Genomic DNA, 26464 nt, shown 5'->3' with positions numbered 1-26464 from the left:
CTCAGGCTTAAAGGATTTAGGTAACTTATCCTGGGTCACACTAAGCCCGTTGTGCAAAGCTGGTAGCAGACACTGTATGTGTCATTTCCACCCTGTGGTCCAATAACAAGATCATAATTTTTTCAGTAAAAATTGAGGATCGTCTTGATCTACACAAAATACAGGAATTGTCACATAACTCAGAAACAAGATCCACTCTAAAGACCACAGGACTGCATGCCTACTCTTCCAGAGTCTGGCTTCATTTTTCCACTTCAAAATATTATCCAGGCAGAGTTGATGGAATTCTTCTATTTCAATGTTTACCAGATGTGCAGTTACCCATGATGAAAGTAAAATTTCTAATGTTACGGGACTGCAAGGTCAGAAAAATATAGTGAGAACTATGGCAGCCAAACAGTACACTCTAGGTTATGTGTGAAAAGTTATTTGGTCCACTCTGTATTTAACCTTGCCAAGCAAGCTTAAGTCCTTCTGCTCTCAGAACATCAAACAATTGTGTTTCCATCCCATGGAGTACAGTCCTCATGTTGTCAGCCATGGAATAACCTGTGATGCTTCCAACAGCAGTGAAGTAGTTTAAAGTGCTTGGAATAAATGAATGAACAAAACCAAAATGAAGACATAAAGTATAATGCTCAAAAAACAAAAACAAACAAAACCCTCAAACAAACAAACAACAAAAAACCCACAAAACCCTGAAATTTTATCTCAAATTCAGATCATAAAAGTAAAATCCTGGTTGCAAGTGCTGCTTTTAAATTAAGAAATTAATTTAAAAATATTTTAGCAGTGTATTTTAATGAAATTCTTAAAAACAGTAAGCCTTGGTTGAAATCTGCAAACATTGGATGGGTTTTAATATATGATAAGCAGTAGATTTAAAATCTCTGTGAAAGATGTAAGCAGTAGTGCACTCTGCTTTTTAACTCCCAGAACACACTGAAATCTCTGTAATTTTCTTGAATGAATGCTCCCCCTGCAGAAGTGCAAACCTGCCCCTCAGCCCCATGGCCTGTGAAGAGTTGTTTCACAATGTGCAGCAACTCGGTGAAGAGTGCAAAGATGGTAACTGGACTGGCTGGTCTTTTCATTCTTTTCCCTTTCAACTTTGGCAAAGACACAAACCTAATAACCCTACTTTTAAGAATAGTGCTGTAAATATTTTCACTGTTCAGAGGAGGGCAAGGACTTGATGTCATATTTCATTCAAGTAGCATCACTGAGATCATGTGTCAGATTAGCTCAGAGAAACTACTACAAGCCGAAATGCTAACGTGGCAGCAGCAAACACTTCGCAGGCTATGACATACAACTGTTGAATCTTTCAGAATAATTTGAGGGACCTGTTTAGATTGAAGACTGACATAGGATGTGGTTAGTCTATCAACACCTACAGCATTTTCTCTGATTAGAAAGATCTGAGAAGCTGCAAGATGACACTTTAAACTGTGTTACTGGAAAATCTGTGGTAGGCTTGAAAAAAGTTATTGATCCTTCTTTCTTCTATCTCTGCTTTCAAGGCACAGACAACAAAACCATCATTATTTATAAATTCTGGCAAATGTAAATAGAGTCTTGAAACTTTACTGGACCTTAAGTTTTCAAGGTTCTTGATTATTTATCTTTAGAAATGTGATACTGTCATGTGACAGAGGCTTGGCAGAGCTCTACTTTGTGCACATATCTGGAGTTGAATTGAGTCATAAATAATGACCTATGATTCTTTCCCTTATGCTTAATGTATATTGTGACAATTGTGTGTAACTAAAAATGAGGAAAAAAGTCTGGAACAAGGACAGAGTTTTTCAACCTGATTGAAAGATAGTGAGTTGAAACACTGAAAGATTGTGAGCGCTTGATTTTAAAAGTCATATTTATGTATCATGTTTGAGCATTGCACATCAAGAATTTTACCCCTTGTCATCCTGTTCAACAGATTTGAGAAAAAAAAGGTTGGATTATTACCCTGGAAGATATACATATACATATACATATACATATACATATACATATACATATGCATATTTTGATGGTGTTGTCAATTTTCCTGTTCGATGCTCCTTACCTTCAGTCTTAAAATGTTTGAGGTGACTTAGACAATGTGTTTGGATTACTTGCTAATAGCTCAAGTATCTAAGTCATGAGAAAGAATGACACACATGTATCTGTCACTTCCTGTAGAAGGAGAACTAAGAGCTGTTCAAAGAATTGTGAGCAAAGGTGAAGGAGCTCCACTTCTATTTTGTTAAATAATAAGGCACAGAAAGATTGCATTGTTAAAACATTCCCAAATAGCTGTGAATGGTTCATTTTTTAAAAAAAGTCACCTTAAAAAAACCCATTACCATAAGCATACACACCCTCTTACTCTGTTTACTGAAGTCAAAATTTTAGAAGAGGAACGCCTTTTTTCCATAATTCTTCTCATTGTATAAATACTATTTGTGATATGTTGTTTGATAATTTGAAACTTGTTCTTCCACTTACACAGCAAAACCAATACTCGTGACATAAAATAACTGAAGCCATCCATGGTAGAAAACATACAGAAATATTAAGAAACAATCAACCCAAGGTCTTGTCTTGTCCTCTCGCTATGGTTTCTCCATCTATAAAATAAAGAAAAGATAATGAGTTACTGTGTGAAATATTTTCAAATCTGCAGATGGGAATCTCTGCATGGGAACCAGATATTATTTATTATAACTAACATTAGCAATATTGAGTAAAATCTACATTTTGGGAAACTAGCTTACACATAGAACTTTTGCTAATTTAGACACCCTTATAGAGATGCAGATTAAACGTAAATATATATTTATATTTCTTTTCATCCAAGCAGCTGTACAGCAAGTCAGTATTTCACAAACTCATACATACCGTACTTTCCTTTCAGAGTCTAATAGGAGACAGGATTCTGGATGTGTAACAAACAACATTAGACAGTCTGAAAAGACAGGCCTGAAAATTTGAAACCTTAGGGAAAATGTTCCTGATAATCTGGATAATGCATGCAACCAGTATATACTTTTTCACTCTACACATGTCCTCTGACATCACTCTTGGCCTTAAGAATTGAAAATGAGGGTCTAATAAAAGTTTCCAGTTTTCCATAGATAATGTAGCCTTCCAATAGACATGGGTTTAACCGTACTTAAAATATTCCAGGAAAACTCTTTTCATGTGTATTGGGTTTGCATGGCCTGGTTTTTGGTAGCACGGGGGTGGGCTACAGGGGTGGTTTCTCTGAGAAGCTGCCAGAAGCTTCTTCCATGCCCAGCAGAGCCAATCCCTGGTGGCTCCAAAGAGGGAGGTGCTGCTGGCCAAGGCTGGGCTGATTGGAAATGGTGGTAATGTCTGTGTGATAACGTTTGTAAGAAGAAATCAACCCAAAAGTTGTGGCGTAGTAGTAATTCTGAGTAGAGAAAAGTGGAATGAGACCAAGTAAGAAGAACAACTCTGCAGTCACCAAGGCCAGTGAGGTAGGAGGGGGAGGAGATGCCCATGGTGAGGCAGCTGTGCCCCTGCAGCCCGGGGATGAGCCCCACCCCAGAGCAGGTGGGTGCCTGAGAGCCCACAGGAGACCCAGGGAGAGGGGCCCAGCTCCCAGGCTGGAGCAGCCTGTCCTTGAAGGACTGCACCGCAGGGAACAGTGACCCACTGCTGCAGCAGTGTGAGGGGGACTGGTGCCCATGGGATGGACTCACATTGCAGCAGTTTGCAGGGAGCTGTTGCTCGTGGGATGGAGCCATGCTGGAGAAATTCATGGAGAACTGTCTCCAGTGGGAGGGACCCCACAGTGCAGCAGGGGAATGACTCCTCTCCCTCACTGGTGAGAGAAGCCCTGGGTGATGAACTGACCGCAACCCTCATTCCCTGTCTCATTGCACTGCTGGAGTAGGAGGTAGAGCTGGGAAGGAGGGAACAGGGTGGGGAAGGTGTTTTTAAGGGCTTATGTTAATTCTCATTATCATCTGATTTTTTTAGTAATAAATTCCCTTCACATCTCTAAGTTGATCCCGTTTTGCCCACGACGATATTTGGTGAGTGATCTCTCCTGGTCCTTATCTCAAACCATGAACCATTCGTTAAATTTTCTCCCCTTTGTCCAGCTGCAGAGAGGAGTGAGAGCAGCTTGGGTGGGGGCCTGGCATCTGGCCAGCATCAACCCAAAATGTTACGTCTTTTCCTTTGTTCAGATATCAAAACTGTTTATTTAGTTCAGCCCACCTTTTATTAGAGGTAATTTTCATTTTTGTATCTGACCTACAGAATAAAATACTGCTTTGCTGTTGTAATGAAGTGAGTAATATTAATCTCTACACCAGAATGTATCTCTTTGTGGGAATGCTAATTTATGAATATTAACATATCATCATTCTTCAGGTTGTTAACATAGTGAATAACAGATTTTCTTGGGGGGGGCGGGGGGGTGTTGGTATTTTGCTTCGGTGTCTTGATTTTACCTATTTGGACAAAAGAAAAGAAGCATCACTTGGGTTATAGGTAATTCACAGTCCATTCTTTTGCCTAATTCTTTCCTCCACAATGACACTAATCCATGGATAGTGCCCCATGAAACTGTGGCCTACGAAAGCAGTGAATAAACCAGAAAATGTATACCCTTTACTGGGACTGGAAGCTATAAATTCCATGAAGAGTCAGCTGTGGGCTTGTTGCAGGTTTCAAGTAGTTGGCTACTGTGCAGGCATGCTCCCTCAGGATCACGTCTGAAACCAAAATATAAATCAAAACATTTTAATTCATTCACAAGGTTTCATCCATTCCATCTCTTTAAAGATGTCAAAACCACTACCCTTGCCTTAAGCATTTTTAAGCCATTCTATAAATTTACTGAACATACTTCCGTCTGAATGTGCATAAACTATTCTCTTTAAATCAAATGAGAAACTATAAATAACATTAAACCTTATTCGAGATTCAGATTCAATTGCAGATTCAGATTACAGTTAAATTTAGATTTATTTCATTAAATGCATTAAACATGATTCATGCTTTGTTCTTTCTGAAAAATCAAGACTGTTTTTCCATTTGAGAAGGCAATATTTCTGACTACATAGTTGAAGAACCTACGGCAAAAAACACAATGCAGCTCAAGCATTTCCTGCAAGAATTACCTGTGAACAATAAGATAGTAACAGACTTCTTTGTGATTTCTGATATTAACTGCTCAGTTGTTTATAAAATTACAGATTTCACTGTTATTCTACATCCTTCTAATATTTCTTCACTAGAATAATTTTTATTACTGGTTGGTAGATAAAATACTGCATCATTTCTGGATGGATATCTCTTCTACAGAAATGCCTTTAGGAAACTTCATTAATGTTTGGGGACATATATACTGGGGAAAAATTAGACTGATATGAGTCTTCATATATATATATATATATATATATATATAAGAATACTTCTTATTACTGTCTTTTTTTTCAAATTTTTCTGATGAACAAAGGAAAAATACATTTCATGTTCCTGTCCAAGCAAACAGTACTTCATGACAAATGTAAAAACTACCTTCCAGATATCTTCCATATCTGCTGCATATTTTGTGATATTGTTTTGTGCAAGCCTGCTTAGAATGAAATAGAAATACAGCAGTTCCCTGCCATTTATTTTACTAGTGGACTGTGCTAGCAAAGCTTAGGAACAAACCTAAACAGAGAACAGCAACATGCTGTCTGAAGCTGTCCTATGGCAGACCAACACTTATTATATAAAATTTCTGCAGGAATTCAGCCAATGGAGTTGGGTTGCCTGCAGCTTCTAAACATGACTGAAAAGCCATAAAAGGCAGGCAAAATTATAGAGGAAACTGAGAAAGGTATGCATCTTCCCTTTATGCTCTGAAGTACAACAAATACCAACAGAAGGGTGGGGATGTCCTCCGGTAAATTTTGCTGCACCAACATTTTAGTAAACAAACAACAGTGACAAGCATTAGAATTTGTGTCCTCCAGCAGTACAAAACTGGTAACTTACACCTACTGCCTATTAGTTATCTAAGTAGTCAATTATTATATTAAAAGTGTTATATTCAGTATAAGTCACTTGTGTGGGTTTTGGGCATCTCCCTGATGGAGTTTTACAGAATTTTATATTGTTATAGAAGGCCTTGAAACCTTGGATAAAAATGGTTGAAGCAATGGGCGAGGAAGGTGTATAGAAAGAGGAAGCTGGTCTTTTTTTGACCAAGTAATAAAGTCGGAAAAAACAAGCAACTGTTATCCTTGTATTTACTTATTTTGAAATTATTTTGAAAGAACTATATTTGTTTCACCCTACTAAATTTGATGATTTTCTCCTTTTAGTTTCCCTTTTAAATAACTGGGCTTTTTCTCAGATCTTAGTTTCAAAACATTAAGGTTGCAAAAGTCTCTCAGATAGAACTAGCTATGGAAAGTCTTGCCTGTGTTCAAATTCTCCAAATTTCTCTTTATAAAACTATTAGTTCTGGCAAGTCAGAGCATGCCTCCCAGTTGTATCCTGACTTTTTTGACTGTAACTTTGTTGCAGTATTCTGCAAATTTCTGTGCAATATCAGCCTCATGTTTGGTTTCTTTAATAGTTTAATATTTAAATTTTACTTTCAGTAGCAGGAGAAAAACAGAGACTGGAGTAATCTCCATATGTAGCACTGGTGCTTGAAATAATAGATCCGTGGAAAAAATACAGTCAGTTTCCCTTTTATCAATGGTATTTACTTCTGAGAGCCATAGCTCTTGTTCCTGGCATACTACAATGATTTGTGGTTTCTTTTAAAACACACTTCCATGCAGACATACTTTGCATTTTTGCTGGTAAAGCAAGCACAAGAATCCACAAAGAGGAATTATAAGGTGCCTGGTTCATACATCTCTTCCATTTCACAAAGACCATCCAAACTGAGCAGTTCCACATCTCCCTTCCAGCCCCAGCATATCAGAAAGATGAGGGAGGATGTATTGTGTCTGGTTTTCTTTTCTTTCTTTTTTTTTTTTTTTTGATTCAAATGAACACTGCTTGTTTCATAATGAGTGTTATTTTAACACATTACATCTTTGATATAATAAAAACCTGGGCATGAAGTCCAGCTAAATTACTAAGAAAATACTAGACCTTTTTAGTTGTTTTTCATGTTGATAAAAATTGAAGCTTCTGAATGAGAAATTCAGAATTCTCAAGGAGAAGAAAAAAAAAAAAGGAAAAATCGTTCATGGAAGCATGCAGGCTTATGTACCCTGTGACCCAGCAAAAAGGAAGAACAAAATCACGAAGCGGGTTCTAGTAACTTTTATTTTCCTCTGTGCACTGGTGCATTACAAATGGGCCTGAATGCAATTCCAGAGAAAAGCAACAGCAGAAAGTGTGGGGAAGTGGTAGAATACCTGCATCTTCGACTTCAATAAAGTGAGACCCATCACTTGTAACTGAATCCAGTTCAACGGAAACCTCTGTTTATTTTTATGTGCCACTTATGGATGGTGAGTACTCATAGGTTTTGGGTTGTTTTAAATGCTCCCTTTGCTCTCTGGTAGTGACAGGAACTGCCCACAGGGCTGCTGTTGATGTGCTCTACCTCTTCCAACTTTTAGTCATATAATTCACTTGTTTACAATTACTATGGCAACGCTGACTGCTATGGCAACACTTAATAAACTGACACTACGAAAGAAAAGATAAAAGAAAAGAAAAGAGGAAAGGAATAAAAGAGAACGCATCTTGCACTAAATTGCAGGAGGATAAAACATTTTTACTTCAGCTCGCTTGTTGCAGGACCAGATTCCAATCCCCTTTCTCACCCAGTAAGTGAAGGCACAGACCTGATTAAAGAGAAGAAAGCTAACAGAATGAATCAGACTATCCTAATTTACCCCATGAGGTTAAGTTTCCCACTTCCGCAGAGCTCTTTTTAATTCTCACTATACTGCTGACAAAAAAAGCGCTTCTTTTAAACAGACCTTAATTTAAAATCTGTCACCATCACTGTTTTTACAAGTTACATGAATCATTCACGTTGTAAGTACCAGATAATTCTTAGTGTATTTAGCTTCAAAAAACTTCTGTACAGACAGTCTAATGAGCTGGGCAAACATTTTGCAGAGGGAAGACTGAGATACAGAAACCTCACTTAGAGATACAGACATTCAGTGCATGTAGTGTCATGAATTGCAGTTGAGAGCAAAAGCATGATACCATCTTATGCTTGGTCCTAGCCATGGCAAAGGTGAAAAAAGAAGTCATTGCCTTATAGGTTCAGAAATGCTCTATAAGAGCGTTCAAGTTATCTTAAATCCTAAGTTAAAAGACATGAAACCCAAATCTATTACAGGAATATTTTGTCACTACTATGTTCAGTCTCAGAAGGCTCAAAACAACCTGAATATGTTATTTTTGTTCATAAATAAAGAGGTACCAGCATGGCCATATTTATAAATATTCTGTTTCAATTTAGGCTTTAAGTTTCAAATTAAATTCCAGGTCACAGGGTGGAAAATAGTATTCTACTCATTTGAAAAATTGACACCTCTTAACAGGTTATATCTGGTTTTTGGACTGAAGATTTTTCAACCTAAATAGGCATTTCTGACTTTATGTTTTTTATACTTTATGTAGAAGTGAGTCAACATCCTTATTAGGTTAACAGAATCCTAAGTTCAGAAGAGAAGGGTGCAGATTCAGCCTGAGTAAGAAGACAGTTCGAGGACAGAGCACCGCATGAAAACTGGAAGGTGTGACCTTTCTGAGAGCACACAGTATCTCTGTGAACATCTTAAGGGTGTCCATGAAGTAATGGGATACTACAGCTTCCTGCATGGGCAGGAGTTTTGTAACGCTTAGAAGATAGGCTGTAACATGAAAGGCAGACTTTAGGTAAGTAGAGCAGAGGTTCTTAGACATCAGTGTGACAGAAGGGAAAGTACCTTAACTCTGAAACCCTCCTCCAGAGAGTCAGCAATGTATGACCTCTCTGGGATACAGCTAGTGGGGTTTTTAATCTGCCAAACCAAGAACCAAGATCTGCCAAAACAAAAGCCAAGAAAAGGCAACTTTTTCTCTTCTCATAATCATTTTCAAGAAGTCTCTATCTGGCCTGCAGAATAAGCAGCCCAGGAGTATCTGTTCCTAGAAGTAATTAATGCAACTATTAAAAGTATCTGTTTTGCTAGTGTGTTATTTTTATGTTCCAACCCCAGCCAATATCCAAGCCACACAGCCATGCACTCACTTCCCCCCAGCAGCATGATGGTGAAGAAAATTGGACGGGTGAAAGTAAGAAAACTCACAGATTAAGATAAAGGCAGTTTAATAGGAGATGCAAAAGCTGCGCACGTAAGCAAAGCAAAGTAAGGAATTAATTCACTGCTTCCCATGGGCAGGCAGATGTTCAGTCAACCCCAGGAAAACTGGGTTCCATCACATGTAATGGTGACTTGTAATGGTGACAAATGCCAAGTGTCCCCCGCTTCCTTCTTCTTCCCCCAGCTTTGTATTCTGAAGATGACACCACATGGTATGGAATGTCCTTGTGGTCACTTGTGGTCAGCCATCCCGGCTGTATCTCCCCCCAAACAAACTTCTTGTGCTTCGTCAGCCTGGTGGGGTGATGTGAGAAGAGGCCTTGCCCTTGTGCAAGCACTTCTCAACAATAACAAAACCATCCTTGAATTATCAGCATTTATTTCAGCCCAAATCTAAACCACAGAGCCATAGAAGATGCTACGGGAGAAATTAACTTTCACCCAGTCAAAAACAGCACAATTATTTAGTAAATCTCAGTCATCTTCTGTGGAAAGAAGAAGCCATTGCGAAGTAAAGAAAGTAATCAATTTAACTACTCACAATCACAATTAACAATATTTGACAATGGAATTATAAAATATAAGGAGTCACAGAATTACTAGCAAATACCCAGCTTTGCAGAATGCTTGATTTGCATACAAATGCCGATGTAAGGTATTCACATCAAATTTTCATTTTTTTTTCAAAGCACTGTGACTAAGAAGATAATTTTCTATGTAAGTATATTTGTAAACAGGAGTCTAAACTCAGAATTTATGTCTAACACACAGGGAAGCCTTTTTTTCCACATAGTTTTATAATATACTGTTAACAACCAAACAAACCAATGAAAATGTAGCTGAGAAAGTAATATATTCAGCAAGGAAAATCAGATAATCTTCTTTTTTATACATTATGTCTAAAGACTGTATTTTATGAGAAGATGCCACATTCTGGTATCAGCTAGCACTGTTTGAAAACATGGGCTTACTTCAAAAACCATTCTCTGAAAAACGTCTTTAAGGGATGTCAGGTCTGAGCTGACAAATTACCTGAACTTCTTTACAGACAAAAGTAATAAGATAGAAATATTTCACTCTTTTTCTCCACCCCTTTCTCCCCAATAAAATGAGTCACTAAATCTTTGAGATGCTTTCTACAATCTTTTCTGAGCTGTTTTCTAATTTCATTCATCAGGTGAGATCCAAAAAATTAGTTTGGTATTACAATGCTTAATGCTTCAGTGCCAAAAAGGAAAAACCCAAGGTGCTGAGAAATTACCTATACAGTGACTGAGAAGAAGTGACATATCTAGGTAGCATCCAGTCTAAAAAGGAGGCAATACACCCAGGTGGCAGGAAATGCTAAGGAAAAAGAAATCCCAGAATTCTGTGGCTTGCCCACCTGAAAACTGCAGTGATGAAACTTCAGAACTCAGAGACCTTGGACACATGTGGTGCTGACACATGTGGTGCTGACACCTGGGGAGACACTTCCCAGTCAAGGAGGTGATTGAGCTGAAACTGCTGTTTTGTTATTGATGCCACAAGTTAATTCTCAGCCAGATCAGTCCCTCAAATTGGCCAACTGTTTTGCTTGGCTAGAATTCATTCTGGCAAATAAGACATTGGACAGCAAGTTGAGCAAAGGCTTACAGAAATCAAGGAACTGCAGCATAAGGATATGGTATAACGGTACAGCTAAGGGCAACTACAGCTGAATGCTGCTAACAGGGAGAACAGCTCTCCGCTTGGCCTGTGGGTGTTTGTTCCTTCCCTTGCATTAGCAATGGTGCTTCTTTGGCACTTCAGTCACCCCAGTCAGGAAGCTAAACTGACTTAAAACAATGTTATAGGGGGAGAAAAGCTGCATTCCCATCAGATCATCCCACTGTCTGTGCATCCACCTCCATACCGTGCAAAACACTGAGGAGGGCAACAGGAGTCAGAGAAGCGAGGCAAGGACAGCATATACAGGGAGTGAAGAGGAGACAGGCTGGACTTGCTGCTGGAATGTCAGAACTGTTTGCAGTAGATCTCACCAGCTATTAACAGCAAAAACCAAAGTCGAGAATTTCAATACTGACACAAAGATCATTGTTTTCTCCTAAAAGTGTAAAATTATGTAAGTTAAGACCAGTAGTTTTATCTTTAGCACAGAAATCTACTGATTTGAACACTTTCCTTGTCATTGGGAAATGCTGGTTGTGTTCTATTTTCAGAGAGGGGGTGTATTTTGGTGTTACATCACATATGAAGTACAACTGTGAAATGTGAGCACATGAAATGTTTGGAGTATTTTGGGTTTTGTAGAGTGAGTAAAGATGTCAGTAAAGATAGAAAGCATTCTGTTTTTCATCACAGGATAAATGAGGTAATTACAAAATAATGTGGGAAACAGAAATGAGATTTTAAAAAAAATATATATGCAGTTAATTCTGTAAATATAAACCCACCTTCTATAAAATTATTACCCTTTGTGTTGCTGTCTGTAATGTTTTAATGCTTGTTCTGTCTAGAAATACAATCTGTCCCAACACAAGAGCAGATATATTTTAACAGACTTTTTTTTTTAACTCTGTCCACTCCATGGAGTATAGCTATGTCCTTGTCTTCCTCTTCTTTGGACTCTTACTTTAGTCTGGATACACAAATCCCTGAATAGTGAGTACAAAATAGCATCTCTTTCTTTACTTTTCCTCAGTTTCAGAACTTTATATGCAACATTAGTTAGCCTTAAAAAGTTTCTCCAGGTTTTAAGGCATTCAGTCCATTGCCTACTTATTGTTAGGAGTCTTTATAGACATCCAAGTGCTAACAAATGCAGAATAAAAGAACCTGTTTTTCATGTTGCCAGAGGAAAACTTCAGACCAAAGGAAAAGCATGAAAAGAAATATTTGTTCAAGATTCTCTAAATGTCACTGAGGATGTGATTTCTAGTAATTCAGTTCTAGTAATGGCATTTCCTGCATTTTCACACACATCTCTCAGCTGAAACAATTCATGTGTAAGTAAAATGAGTGTGTAGTCATTGCTAATGCTTTAATCATGTTATGCAGATACTGAAGTCACAGCTGCTACAATTTCTTATTTTACCCCTTCAGAACAAGATGAAGCAGAGTAGAAATAAATTTCAAACCTTAATTAAATAAGCCCTGTTTTCTTTTTTTCATCTTTCATTCAAAAGAACTCTTTTGTTCTTAGTCCCCATCTTTGGCAAAATCAAAAGAAGATCAAAATCAGGCACTCAAAGTGTAATTTTTGCAGAACTTGAATGCTTTCATTTGTGATAAGCAACATCTGCAGTACCAAATGTTTTAAACCAAAATTATTTACCTGTCCAAACTTGACATGCTCTGCATTCCAGATGCACTGTCAGCTATGCAGCTCTCACCTGAGGCCACTTGGAACCCACAGCAACTCATCCCTGTGCCTAAGACCTTAGAAAAAAATAAAAAAATAAAAAAGAGGAGAAAAAGGGGGGAAAAAAAAAAAAGAGGGGTCCTCTGCAGTAGAGAAAGTGAAGCTAATATTTACTTGGAGATGGAAACTCTGAGTGAAGAGAAGAATTTGTCCTGAGGGTTTATGCAGCACAGAAGTGGTTGTAAATGATCTCATTCTTATCTTCTCCAAATTTGCCCAGTAATTTGAATTCCTTCTAGACCACTTCACTAGGATATCTTAACACCAAATTATTCCTGTAGCTGGCATGACTAGTTTTGTAGCCACTTTTATTCATAAAACCAGATTTTTCCTAAGTTGTTCCCTAATAAAGTGTAAGTTTACACAATTACAAAAACAGAATGGAACACTCTCTCTAATTCTGTCTCCTAAAGCTAAATATTCTACAGTAACCATAAGGGAAATAAAGTAGCAAAAGTCTTCTAATTAAAGTCTGTTGAAACTGATCTTGTTCAGAGCATCAATTTTGTATACATTTAGGATTTGTCTCTTTACAAATTTTTAATTATGTGGGCCTAATTCTGATGTTTATGAATTGCATGTAGTACTCCCAAACCTCTTCTTTTGTGACTTCACATCCAAACGGATTCACTGTTTTCCTTCATCAAATACTTGTGTTTGGGTGAAGAGATACTATTAATAGTGATTGAATTACAGTAATCTTGACATCTGGAATGCAAGAAGTAATGCACCAGTGTCCTGCAAGACCTAAGTATTTTTTATCCCTGTGTCAGCAATACCCTTGCCTCTGTATTCCTTATGTCACTTTTTACACTTTCCAAAAGGACTGTGTGGCTATGTGAGAAATTCGCTTCCAGCACAAATACATCCCCTGTGTGCTACACCCTAATGCCTAAGTCTGCCCTGCTGGATTTCATAACAGAGACTGGAAGGAGACCTTGAGTTTACTTTGTGATGATGCACGTCTCAGGCCATGTTTAAAGAACATTACTTTCACTTCAGGAAAATATCAATAAGTTTGGCAGCTGAAAATAGTTCTGATTCCCCCCCTTTATCTGTAGTATGCTGCTGCCCAAATTACAACCTGTTATGTCTTTCAAGGTAATGCCCTCAAGACAAACATATATCAACACAATGACAGATCTGTTTGATTTAAGGCCTTGCTGCACAAGATCCAGCAAAATTTTGAATATCTCCAGTGATAGGGAGTCCACAACCTCTCTGGTCCCTATTTCAAAGTCTATCACCGTCTCATTAAAAAAACCATCTCATATGAAGTCCCTTGTTCCAATTTATGTCCATTGCCCTCTGTCCTTCCACTGGGTACCTCTGAGAAGAGATTGTGTCTGTCTTCTGTACCCCCTCCCACATGGGAAATACTTGAAGAGGGCAGTAAGATCTGCCTCTTTTTTTCCTTCTCTTTTGAAGGCAGAACCACCCCAGTTCTCTCCTCCCATCTCACATGTGCTCCAGCCCCATGATCAGCTTCACAGCTCTCTGCTGGACTTCTCCAGCATGTCAATGTCTTTCTTGCACTTGGGAGTGCAAGGCTTGACACTGTAGTCCGACTGAGGTTTAACTAGTGCCAAATAAAGGAGAATAATAGGCTCCTTTGACCTACTGGCTGCACTCTAAAAGTCATCTTGTTAATGTGGCTGGCCTTCTGCAAGGGCACACTAACATATCTTGTGAAAATATGCTGCTCCTAGCAGAGATAAAGGTACCTATGGTACTGACGCTGAGTTACAAGGCCAGCAACAACAAAGCTTCTGTTTGGACTGTACACTTAAATTTTATCATCAGGCCTTTCTTACTCTGATTTCAAACAAAACAGTCATGGATCTCTTATACTTTATCATCCACCTTAGGAGACATTCTCCACTCAAGATGGCAACTTAGCTCTTACTCCCTAAGGGAAAAATAATACAAACAGTATTTGATCCCAAAGACTGAAGAGCGTAATAGGAAAAACTGGTTCAAGGGAAGAGATGTAATGAGAAGGAACAGGGAGAAGTAATGACATGGGAAGAAAGAAAGAGGAACTAATGAAAGGGCAAAATGAGAAATGGTAGGGGAAAGGGCAAGAGAATTATTGTAGCGGTGAAAGCTGGGAAGAAATAGTCTTTAGTCTTTAAAAGCATCTGGAAAGTCTGGCAACACTAGCAAAGGCCTCTTCTCAAGCCCCAGAGCCTACTGCAAAAACAGACCCTGCTGACCTCCTCTTTCAAACCCTTTTAAAGTTCTAAACACTATAAAATCTATCCTAGTGTTTCAAATAAACTCAGTGACTGCTTGCAGTGCGTGAATCCTTGATCAGTCCTTTGGCTCTGCATAATCAACTTTCCACAGTACACTAAGACTCTGGCAATGGTCCTCAGTGGCCAGTGCCAGCAGCAACCTGAGTTTCAACCATTTTAAATTTGGAAGGATTTAAATGTAAATTCAAGGACTGGTTTGGCCTAAAGAGACATTCTATGCTTCAAATTTATTTTTTAACAAAATCACTCAACAAGTCTAGCAACAGTTCCTAAACCAGTTGATTTTCTGTTAATTTTTTGCTTTTCAGCTTTCGAGTTTTTTATTCAAACTGCCCTCCCATTTTTTTAGCCATTTGCCCCAACAGGATCAAACAGGGCATTTTTGTGAAATGAACTCCTTTCTCCATGACCACTGCTTTCACTGTGGACAGCAAAAACGTTGCAAATTGGGCTTTATTTATTTATTGTATTTGTTATATAACACCCATCCCCATGTATCTGGCTGCCCTACAAAAGTTAAAGGCAAGAATAAATAAAATAAGGCCATACCCAGTGGCCAGAGAGAAGCAGCTGTTCTGCCAAGAGAAGAGCCAAGAAAAAACAACCCTGAGAAAAAGAGCTGTTGAGAAAATCAAAATGATCAAAGATGCACCATCTAGAAAGGTCAGCAGAGTTTATTATTGAAGCTTTCACATGCCCAGTCTGCTTAATTGCCTTTTATAAGCATTTTAAAGTCAGCCCTGGAGGCTAATGCAGGTGGAGATGGTGTGCAAACCTATCAATGGAACCAAAAAATGCTCAGCAGCTGTCCCAAAGTCACAGCAGTGTGAAAAAAAAAAAAGAATTAAGACATTCAACTGTAACAGCTTAACAAAGATGAGAACATGTTACATTTATTCGTTAGTCACCATCATAAAATTCTGTAAAAGTTATTGTGTTTGCATAGCAGAAACCAACAAAAAGGAAATTAAATTATCTTTATTACTAAAAATGAATTACAATATCATAAGTACTGAAGAAAAGTACTTTTTTCCATAGTACAATGAAGAGATCAAAAATTCCAAAAACTGAAAAAAAAATTATTAGCACTCCATTTATCTCCAATCCTGAGTCTCTTATAGAGATATTAGCAAACTGCACTTGAAATTTGTCTCTCCACAAAACAGTAAGGGAATGTTCTCTGTTCTGTTTGTTAAACATAGCAGAATGCCGAAAGCAGATAAATTTTGAACCCCAGCAGTACAGCCATATGATCGTAAATTCCTGCACAGTACAGATGCCAGCCAGATCTGCCCAGCTTTTTACTCAGTGTGACTATATGAAGATGTTGAGCCCTGCCTGGAAGACATACAGACAGGATCAGTTTACATTCGAGCCAAACGATGTCATTTGTACGACTGGGCAGGCAAGGAGATTGTTCTGGTCTTTTGCTGTTGCTTTTTCCACATGTTCTCGGCTGAGCTGGCATGCTCCACTAGAGATACCTGCTTGTACTAGAATGTATTTTAGGGCACACATGGGCTGTGTGTCCTTTCTGCTTGCAGCTGTGCCAGCTCTCACTGCTACAACTCCTATTCGTCCTTGGCTACTCACTGGTGCACCCCTTGCAGTGTTTGCCACGCTTTCTCTCCTGCCAGCAGAGCTTTCCTGTAAGCACCTCCTAAAATATTTCAGGCAAATTGAGTCAAATTTACGGGATTCAGTGGGAAACTTACATGTATGTATAGTTTAAATAATAAATTCTAACAATTCAAAGCATATGTCCAGGCTAATTTATAGTAATTGAAATTGATAAAGTAATGACGCCGTAAGTAATACCTGTTGCTGTAAGAATCTTGTATCTCATTTCCTTTTATCACCAAAATCCTAAACAAAATTAAAACTTCCTCTATCATGATAATCATGGTTTGAAAACCCTGCATCTTATAATTGCAATAAATAACCAGACATATCTTTATCTTCCACCAAAACCCTCCATAAGGCCTCCCCCCCCCCCCGGACAAATTTCCAGCTATAAAGATTTTGTGGCTGTTTTCAGTCCCTGTATTCCTTTTAAAGGTACTTCCTCCCCAGTCTCCAGACTCAGAAGAAAAGACAGAGAGTGCATTCCATACAAATGTTACAGCAGACCCAATTCCCCAACAAACTGATTTGTTTAGTACAACCTACTTTATCCTATGTCTTCAGACAGAAAGCGCTTCAGGGCACAGTGTGTCTCTTTTCTGTGGTTAAAAGACACAAAAGGCCCAACCCGCCCTGGGGACCTGGGTGCTATCTGGATTCTAAGAGATGCTTTATCTCCCTTCATCATCAGGCCATCCCAACAAGATATCATCAGGCTGATGATTGGTCTGCTGAGGCTCTTCAACAGTTGTCATCAGACATTAAATCCATATAAAAATGAAGGTACATTTCCTCTATTTCTTTTAAAAGAACTCCTTGTCCTTAGTCTCCCAGTATGTCAGTCTCAGCACAATGAAGCTGTGGCCGAATCTGGGCACAGTTTACCAACACACAGGACCCTGTAGTTGTTTGCAGCCCAGTATAATCTGGCCTGATAGTCAGAAACGAAACATCCCAATACACACAGTCAAATGTGGATTTTTGAACATGCAGAATTTGCAGATGCCATAGTCATGGCAGTAAGTACCTGGAACACAAACCCCTGTGAGCATTCTGACTCTGCTGCCCATATGGAGTTACAAAATCACCATGCAAATACAGAGTGTTTTCTAAACTGCTCATCACATTAGGACCAAACCAAACACACCCAGAGACTGAATTACCTGTTGTCCCTGAAGAAAATATTGCTTTTGATTGCAGGATTGAGGTTTTTGGCAGGGTACCAGGGAGCTCCCAGTGTGTCTGCCTGTATGACCCAGGAGTGTATATGGCTAGAGGGCAAACATAAGATTCCTGCTGAGCCAACATATCAACCCTTGTAAACACAAATATGGAATGAAAAACAAGAAGCAGCACAACCATATCATGCCATAGGTACATGCTGTATTTATTATTCTAGTGCAAATGCTCTGAATAAAAATATCTTTCTGGGGGTCCACTGCCTTTTCCCTCTAAAATTATGCATTTCTAAACCCACAACATCTGATGGGAATATTTTTTCTCAACTTGTATAAAGATCCTACAAGGAGAAATCTAGTTTAAATTTTTTTTTCTTGCTGCCTTTTCAGTTTTTATTTTCTCATTATGGTGTATCTGAAATCATTGATAGTTATTAAAATATATCTAAAGTATACCCCCGTAACGCTGTGTTCCAGAAAAACAGCTCTCCCTGAACCCTCAGTCACCAGCTCCCTGCACTGAGCAGGCTGCATTCTGTAGGAATAGAATTTCACATAAAACCTGTGTGGCAAAAGAAATTCTAGTAATTTGAATTGTCTGTTTTCATTGTTATGTAATTTGAAACAGATCTGAGGAAAATAGATGTTTTTCTAAAGTTGTTTTTATTGTCCTGTTTTTAACCTTTGATAGAAGATATCATAATGATGAGAAATACTGGGATTGCTGTTTCAATCCAGTTTCACTCTTTCAGCTAATTTGCACCTAGGTCTTACATGAAATTTCTTCACAATACCCCTGGGAAGAAATTCATAGCTCTTACTGCAAGCTGTGTGATATATAATGTTTTTTTCTCTGATTTTGCTTAGAGGATACACATTTTTCTGGAAACAAACCAGCAAAATTTCTATACTTCATCTGAATCATAACTCTCACATTTTCATGTGTTTAGAAACTCAACATTTTACTCTTCATTCACAAAGAATCCACAGGCACCACCAGAATGAGAGCTGTGCCAGGGGTAAGGCAGCTTCAAGATCAAAGCACAGATTTATCAAGAAAACAATGAAGAATAGGAAAACAAAACCACTTTAACTATGCAAAGTCATTGTACATTCATACCAAGAAGATTTCACTCATTACCACATTTGTGAACAAAAGGGAGAAGCAAGCATAAAAAGGAAAGGCAGAATGACAATAATGAGGTTGAAAAATGCAACTGAGAGATTTCTCCCTCAAGTTTCACGTGTGAAATATAATCATTGGTGGATTAACATGCTGGAAGTGAGAGGTTTGGAAGCTTTTCTGAACTCAGGAGAATGTCTAGTTTAAAAGTGGTGCTGTAGCTATTCTGAACAGTCTCTCCAAAAATGTTGTGAGAGTATCTCTGGCAAAAGTATTGCAATATTAAACTTTCTAATAACAATTTTGTTTCACTCTTATTAAAATTTACAGTGTCAAAATGCAGGAGTGCCTAGAGGGAGAAGTTAATGTTTTCCTGTCTGCAAGACTCTTGTTCAAATATTCTACAGAATGCTACATTGAGAGCCTCAAAATACTGTAAGAAACATTTTCCAAATGTCATGATCAAGTCAACTTAAGTGAGTAAACCACAGTGGCAGTAAAACCAGAGAAATAATATATAAAAGTGGTACTAGTGCATTTATTCTTTGATGATCCCTTTTAAGATTTTTCTGCTACAAATCCATCAGTCCAGAACTTTTTTCTTTGTGTAATTGCTGACTGGTTTTGTGGTTTACACCGAGCTCCTGTGATTCAAAAATGAGTGCAAGTACTGACTTTCACATGCTTGAGTATAGAAAAAAAGTCAGGGAATGATCTTACATACATTGTTAGAAAAGGAAAAAGCAACGTTAGTAAGGGCAACGCTCTTTTTTGATTGTTTGTTTTGGAACAAATTCAGGAATAGAAGGACATTATTAGTATTGCAATATTGGCAGTACATAACCTCCTCAGGTCTGGCTGCTCTCATTAATTCCAAGTAAAACTGTGTCTGCTTTCTCTGCCCTGTGGTAGAACTAACATTCCTGTCCAGAGAGTGAAAGACTTCAAAGACCTTAGCATGAGAAGAGTAGTTTTAAGGTTAACACATATAGGTTCTTCAAATATTGAAGTCAGGGTTTAGAATCACAACACTGCACTCACTCTATGTCAGCATCCAGATTTCACTGATGTTTCATTCAGGAATTTTGATTTGTTAATAGTGGGAAGAAGGGGCAAGTAAACATGAAGAGCCATCTTTGGTTCTCTGGAAATAATTTTATATCCTATGCCAGCTGAGTTGAAGTGCTGGTTGAGACCAGCAAAGACCACAGCTCTTCCAAAGAGTTGTCTTCTCTCAGCTCTGACCACATTTCTACCACCAGCTGAACTTTCCTGTCTTTTATTGTCACCTGTCTCTGATGCTTGCTGGATCCTTTTGTGATTTGGTCCAAGTTACAAAGCAATGAGAAGTTTTAAAATAGAGAAGTTCCTAAATGACTTGTAGATGACTTTGCAGCCCAGGTTTTATTCCAGTAATCTCACTGGTTGGTCAAGGATTCATTCAAAAGCCACATATAGGTCTTAAAACAAAACTAGATTTTGCAGGCTCATAAAAGGCAAATACAGATTTTAGGAAAGTTCTTTCTTCTGAGGACTTTTCCTGGCAAGTAATGTGATCAAATGGCCACCTACAGAATATTCATGAGGGTAAAAGTAATTTTGAAAGATCTTTGCTTAAGAAATGCCGAAAGAAATCAGTGGATACCTTAACATGTTTTCTCAGATTGAAGAATATCTTGTGAACAAGACTGAAATCACCTGCTTAGCAGAATTTTCCTCCACAGTGGAGGATCTTCTCAAAACATCTAGCTTTCAACACAGTCAAAGATGCTGACTTATACTAATGCCAAGTAAAATAAACTTTTATCTACAAGTGACCTTAACATTAGAGTGTAGAAATATGTTGATTATTCTCTACTAGAAGAATGGACAATTTCTGCTATTTTTTATGATGATTAAGAATTACCTCAGAACCTTCTGACTCAGAGTTAATTTGGCATCTGGTGGAATCCATATTAAAAATGTAAAAATAACTGAAAGGTTATGTTTATTTTGAAAGAAAAGAAGGACAGGAAAAGGAAAAGGAAAAGGAAAAGGAAAAGGAAAAGGAAAAGGAAAAGGAAAAAGGAAAAGGAAAAGGAAAAAGGAAAGAAAAGGAGGCTAAAATCATCTTGCTGCTTGAAGATTGCTATTTATTCTGGGTGCTAAGACCTCATCTAGGTGTGAAGTATGAGTATCCTATTATATGATACTCTGTTGAAAGTACCAGAATGATGAGAATAGTTCTGAGGTGGTGAGACTGAGAGGGGATATTATCACGACCTGATGCCCTACTGCAGGAACTGAATTCGCTCCTCCTCCAGGGACCTTATGTGAAGCTCTCAGACAATGAATAGGACTGTAAATTGCTCTAACAGTGCTTAGGAAACCAGAGCTGAAAGCTGACTCTGAAAAGCAGTTTAGTAGTAAATTTTTTTGAAAAATAAAAAATTCAAGAGGATGCTAAAAGATTTCTGGCGCTCCTCCTGAGACAACTTTTTTACAGTAATCTACATAATAGCAAAGGAGAATAATTTAAGAACTTCAACACAGAGATGATTCATAAAAAGGAACATGATAGGTTCTTTTACATGTGGCTTCAGAGGAAAAAGTTCAGAAAACAGTCTGACACAGTCGAAAAAAAAATTCTGAGTTTATTTTTACTTTTCAAACTTGTATGGATATTTGCAAGCTTAGTTTTTGTTTACTTGAAGAAACTTGAGGAAAACAGTATTTGGGATGGGAAGAAGGCCTGTGAGCATTAAACTGCATCAACTACAAGAGTCTAGTAGGAAAAGATTACATCTGGGGTAAAAAAAAGCACCTCAAAAAGCTGTTAAAATAAGTAAAAATACTCCAATGAAAAGAATCATCAGCAGAGAGTTTATGAAGCAGGATGAAGAGTGTTGAAATATTCTATATGAATACTATGTCTTAACTGTTCTCGTACAAAAATCCAAGTGAAAGCAAAGCTACAGGTGATGGAAATTGGGTACCTAGATGGCATCCATCTTGGATTACGGGGCAAAATGGATTTCCAGGATTATCTAGATATTCCTATTTAATACATTCTCTATTAATACATTCCTCTGAAACACAAACAGTGTGATTCATGACCTCTGCACTACACTGGCTTTTTTGAGGCTTTGAGGGGCTTTTAATAAATATCTGCTAAATATTTTTAATGTGAATGAGGAAAAGTTCTGTGATGGGCAGAGAGCTGTACTTTCTGGATCACTGGTCCACATTTTACAGAGCAGGGACTTGTCTGTGGAAGATGGGACTCACAGTGAGAGAGGTTTCCTGGGGTTTCTGATAATGAAAATCAAAAATACATTGAGGGTTATGCTACATATCTATTTAAAGCATAATTCTGTAGTACATTGTTGTACAATTCACAGCAGTGAAATTAGGGGGAAGTGAAATTAGTAGCATTTTACACTTATTTTATACTACATCAAGAAAGCCCTTAGGCATCAGGAAAGAAAGGAATGAAGCTCCTCACACATCCCTGATAATATAGAGGAAATAGAAACCCAAAAATTTTAATCTGAGACAAAGCATATTTGATTTTCATGGTATTCACATAGGTCCATCAAAGTAAAATGTTATTCCTACAATCAAACAAGACTTCAACTGATTATGTTTTTTGTGCAAACAGGAGTTCTGAGTCTCATTTGTTACTGAACCACTGTAGGGTTTAATAGCTTGTGATTTTAAAAAGTTCTCATAACTTGTTTTAAACTGTTTGAATAGAGCATGACAAAAGCAATTGAATGCGATCATCTCATTTCACTCATCTCTCATTTTATTCTCCTATTTTGTGTCATTGAATCACTGGAAGTCGCTCTGTAATAATTTTTCAGGAACCTGATCAAAGACTTCAATGCTCTCATATTGCTGGGCCCAGAGGAAGTCAGGAATTACAAATAATTTATAAGAAGTATTCAGATCTCAGAAAAAATCCTGGTTTAGTGATACTTTTCCCAGAGTGCCCTCTTCTCATAGGTGATATGTTTTTAACATTTAGCCTAAACCAAAATTACTGAGTAATTCTACAAAGAAATTTATAATGATTTTACAGAATTAATGAATCATCAGGAAAATAATATAAAAGCACAGCTGACTGGGCTCCTATTCAGCACTTCTGAATCACTGCTCATTGAGCAAAGCAATCACTGGACAATGGGGGTTTTGCCTGAGCAAAATGTGAGTCAGGGGACCTGGACTCGCATTGTCCTCACTGGGAGTTTTGCCGGCATATGGAGTGAGCTGAGACTTCTGGTGAATGGGAGCCATTCACAGAGTGGCTGAGCAAAGCACCCAATACATCACCATTCTGAAGTTAACACTAGGTGGTAGACATAACTGGAAGAAACACAGACATTTTTGGAGCCATGTGAAAGACTTGTATAAAGCAGCATTTCGAACTCATTGTCTCTTATTTCCCCTTATTTTGGCCTAAATGTTTTTGTTTTGAAAGGTATCTGGCTGTTCATTCCGACATTCCCTTTGGTTTAACAAATTAATTAAAATCCTTTTTGCATGTAGTTTGTAGGCGGAAGAGATGTCCCTGTTTGGAAGGGAAGAATTGACACCCTTGCAGTTTAAAAAAGGAAATCTGTTCCACTGTCCATAGCCTCTATCACTGTTTAGTCGGAGGAGGGAGAGGTTTCTCACTAGCCAGTTTTCAGCATGCAGCTGTGTGAGTGCATATCCACTGTCTGTAGAGACATCCCAGGCTACATGCTGATGATACAAACTTGTCCATGAATCCATGTCAGTATGAGCAAGACCTTCAGTCCTGCTTCCCAAACCACTGAGAGCTGGTATAAGAAGAACACAAGTGAAAACTAAAGGAGAAAAAGAAGATACAGTGAACCAAAGAAAAAGAACAAGATGGCAGGACAAAAAAAGTAACATGAGAGACCAGAGAGAAAAGGAGTATTACAGACTACAAAAAGCTCATAAAATAAGGAATGGAATAGGCGTCTAAGAATCAAGTAGGGCCAAGGTCTAACCTTCCCTCAAAACCTGGATTCATTGATTCAAATGAAGACAAGACCTGTCCTGAGCCATTTTTCTCTAACTCAAAGGAAACAAGTGGTGGAGTAAAGAGTAAAAGTGGAGATAGAGTTAGTGGAAGTAAAGGGAGAAGAAGAGCAGTGAACCTGTGAAAGCATGGAGAGTAGTTGCTTTACCAAGGAAAAGAGGGCAAGGGGAGACAAGGACATTAAATTAATATGTATTGGCATACAAGTTCAGAAAGGAACAGTATGGGTGGACTAAGTGACAGCATGAAAACAAATCTGATGCGTAATGTGTAGTGAATCTGTAAATGAGGGATAGGATGCCATATTATGGGAGAGATATTTGATTTACATCTTCCTTTTAACAATTTCTGGTTTGAATGAAAGGACTACTCTTTGTTTTCTTTCTATAGATGCATTTACAATATATGTCAGAAAAGCTTTCATTGTATGACACGCAAATCGAAATAAAAGCAATCTACAGTGTATCAACCCTTCGTCTTGTTACAGAAAGACAGCATTAAAATGTGGACTCAGTGTATCTTTTTTCATTATTGTAATTAATTTTTCATTACAATGATCTGAATTTCTTTTGTACAACAATAATAGCCATATCCTTTCAGAAGCTGAGTGAAGAAATGAGTGCTGACAGAACAAATTGAGGTAATATATCACACCAGTGATATCCCATCTTTCCTTTGAAACATACTTGTTCACAATCTTAATCTACTAAATTGTTCACAATCTAATTATCTAATCCTTAATTTTTCTATATATATGATGACAGGCATTTGATCACATTTCAAGAAGAACAATGAGTAATAAATATTAAAAGACAATTCTTGTTTTAAGCAAATTGCTGATTAGCAATGAGTTCTGTGAGCTCTGGATCCCAACAGGGAATGGAATTTCAGAATGAAAAACACAGCAAGAAAATAAATGCTGACCACCACACAGCCTGACTGTCTGGATGCCAGGGATACTATGAAACAGATATTTTGAGATCTTCCATGTGTATTAAACAGAGATCCTCCAAAATAACCTATTTACTTTAAATCATCCTAGCCTATGTGAACTAAAGACATAGAAGCAAAATAGACTTTCTGCCACTCTGTTTTGCAAACCTGATGCTGCTTTTTCCTCTGCTGAAAATTTGCATGTTTTTCTCAGAGCCTGTTTCTTTCTCACAATAAACAATGCAAAACCCTCCTGCCAAAAAAATGTCCAAATGCTAAACAGTTGCTATTATAGTCATTATTATAGCAGCAACTTTGAGCTGTGTGCCTTTAAATTATAATTATTTTTACAAAAGATTTTTGTGAGTCTTGATTGCAGTAATTCTGGTCCATAGTAGTAAATGTCTATTTAAAAAGTCACGTTAGCTTACTGCTCCAGATAAATTTGTTTCCTTAAATGTACTTCATACAAATGAGTGGTTTTCTCTGTATTTATCTTACTTGCTATGCTAACAACAAACTAGGATGTATTAAACAGCTGATAAATCACTGTTTTGTTATAAAAATAGCTACGGACAAAGATGTCAAATGAAAAGCAGTATTTTATATGAAAAGTGCTTCATGCAGATAATACCATATTCTAATTCAGGAATGTCCATTCCTCTTTAGTGTTGTTTCTAACCTATCTGCCTTTTCTTTGTAAGGAAGTCATGTCAAGAAAAAAAGAAAGCAGTGGAAAAGGAAAAAATAATCGGAGACCAATCTGTTGTACAGGCTAGCACATGTGCAAGTGATAAGCCTGTACCTTGTTTAAAGAATATCCAACAACACAAGACCCAAGAAATGGATCTTCTTCAACAACAGGTCTGGGAATTAAGACAGAAAACCGTTCAGCCAGTGGGACACCCACAAATGGTGCTCTTATCCCAAATCAGGACCCATGTGGGATCACTGTTCTGTTGCTACCATGACAGGCAAGGATTGGAGGTCATGATTTAAAGTACCCATGGCAGTGCGTGCTCTCTGCCAGAGCTTCCCCAGGGCACTCTCAGTAGCTCTGTCGATTCACAAGCTACCAAAGTTTAGCAGCTGATCAGAGAAAAGGTTTTTTTAAAAAAAAAGAAATCGGGAGGAGGAAACTAAGAGGGACCTGAGTGACAGGGAGCAGCAAATTTCTGGCTCCAATGCTGTAACTAGCCACAATACTGTATTAACTTTTCAAATGAACCTGCCTCTCCCTCAACACCCTTTCAAGTGATTGCCACTGGCTGTGGAAAAGCCAGTGAAGCCTACTGTAGAGCCTTTTGCATCTGAAATGCTATTAGCTAACGACGAGATCCCATTAGATTTCTTACAATGACACAGTCCTATCCTATCCCCAATCCTTCCTAGACAACCTTGCCTATTCTTCAGTGAGAATCGCCCCAGTGTACATACAGACATTCACATCCTCAATAAGACAGTTAGGGGAAAAGTTCATGAGCCACATCCTCTGCTGGTATAACTTCATTTCCCTTCCCCCTCCTCCCAAGAGTGAGTGCTGATCTGACTCCCTGTGTTGAAAGGAAACAAGGTTGTCTATTCAGCTGCAGTCAGACATACAGTGTGT

At 38.0% G+C, this 26464-nt stretch overlaps 1 long non-coding RNA gene across 3 annotated transcripts in view; it reads right to left on the bottom strand.

Annotated features, from left to right (window-relative positions):
* Positions 1 to 26464, bottom strand: part of LOC121664864 — a 90050-nt gene that overhangs the window by 7611 nt on the left and 55975 nt on the right. For all 3 annotated transcript variants that reach the window (XR_006016157.1, XR_006016158.1, XR_006016156.1), the window contains 2 exons: positions 4627 to 4733; positions 2491 to 2612 (listed from right to left, as the gene is read on the bottom strand). This is a non-coding gene — a long non-coding RNA (uncharacterized LOC121664864). The remainder of the gene's footprint in view (positions 1 to 2490; positions 2613 to 4626; positions 4734 to 26464) is intronic.

The sequence above is a fragment of the Corvus kubaryi genome, unplaced genomic scaffold (assembly GCF_017639235.1).
Source record: "Corvus kubaryi isolate FWS band 111438036 unplaced genomic scaffold, C.kubaryi_AGA036_p1.0 37308, whole genome shotgun sequence".
Classification (NCBI taxonomy): domain Eukaryota; kingdom Metazoa; phylum Chordata; class Aves; order Passeriformes; family Corvidae; genus Corvus; species Corvus kubaryi.
The sequence above is the reverse complement of the archived record's forward strand: the minus strand, read 5'-3'. Positions and strand labels throughout refer to the sequence as shown.